This window comes from Schistocerca gregaria, chromosome 10 (assembly GCF_023897955.1).
Source record: "Schistocerca gregaria isolate iqSchGreg1 chromosome 10, iqSchGreg1.2, whole genome shotgun sequence".
In the NCBI taxonomy this organism is placed as follows: domain Eukaryota; kingdom Metazoa; phylum Arthropoda; class Insecta; order Orthoptera; family Acrididae; genus Schistocerca; species Schistocerca gregaria.
In genome coordinates this window covers 39,934,091-39,935,254 of record NC_064929.1, presented here as the reverse complement: position 1 = coordinate 39,935,254, position 1,164 = coordinate 39,934,091, and the positions used below count along the sequence as shown (strand labels likewise).

Genomic DNA, 1,164 nt, shown 5'->3' with positions numbered 1-1,164 from the left:
TAAGACCAACGTGTTGTCCACCCTCTAGACTTCAATGAGGTTAAGCCGCGATACCTAAGACAGATCTGCACTCGATGACACCTCGATAACAGCCGGTCCCCACACTTACATCTTGCTCTCCTTACGTCAGTATACATCATATCAGTCTGTGACGCTGGCTTTGCAACATCCTGCGTGCCTTTAGGTTCGCCGCGACCAACACTTACCATGCACTGACCACAAAAAATTGAGGCGCCGCGGCTTGAACCCTGGACCTTTCACATGCCAAGCGAACGCTCTACCAACTGAGCTACGCCCCATGCACCAGCAAACTGCGCTATTCACCATTCTTTGCGACTCAGATGCGCACGAACACGATGGTTGGTTGGTTTGTAGCGGTGAAGGGAGCAGAGTACAAAGGCGCGGACCCGTTCATATACACAAAAGTTCCAAGTAGTTTCGATGCTCTGGTATTACAAATGCAAATTCCGTCTGTTTTTAACGTCTTAAATTGAAAGAGCCGTCACAAATTGCTCCGTTTTCACTCCTTGTCGACAATCATACAGCACCTGAGGTAACAAACACATCTCGAGCCCCATTGTGCACTCCATTATTCATGCCAACTCAGTGCCTCGCTCTTTACTACTGTGTACCAATCTTGTCGTCCAAGTGCAAAACACAGGGCCACAACAAGTTTCCGCGTCTCCATTGCACTGCGCATACTACGAAACGCTCCCCAAACTTGGCACTCACCCTCGCAGCCGACTTTTCCGACTTTCCACGACGCTGACGCTAGTGACAGCATTATTTATAGTTCGACGTCGCGCCAAAGCGAATGAGCACATTTCGCCTACGGCTTAGGCCGCCCTCCTAGTGTAGCTGCTCGGTGTCTGCAGGCAGCGAGTGTCTGCAAGCTTCCTGTGTTCGCACCTATGTCACCTGTGCTTGCTTGTCAGAGACAGACTATCGCAAAACATACTACTCACTCCATGAATTGATTGCTACGGCATCTGTGATCAGCAGTCACAACTAGCAACACCAGTAGCAGCTGACTGCACGCAAAGAATAGGAATGTGCAGTGGGATTTACGTGAACTCGGCACAAGGCAGATCTTTCCGACATAGGCTTGAGAATCTTACGGGAACACTTGTACTGTTTCTAAATTAAGTCTAGGCGTGGGAGGAA

The 1,164-nt window shown here is 49.6% G+C and overlaps 1 non-coding gene across 1 annotated transcript; it reads right to left on the bottom strand.

Annotated features, from left to right (window-relative positions):
* Nucleotides 1–226: 226 nt before the first annotated feature.
* Trnaa-ggc (transfer RNA alanine (anticodon GGC)) lies at nucleotides 227–299 on the bottom strand. Its single transcript has one exon. It is a non-coding gene; the product is annotated as a tRNA-Ala (tRNA).
* Between the last annotated feature and the right edge of the window lie 865 nt (nucleotides 300–1,164).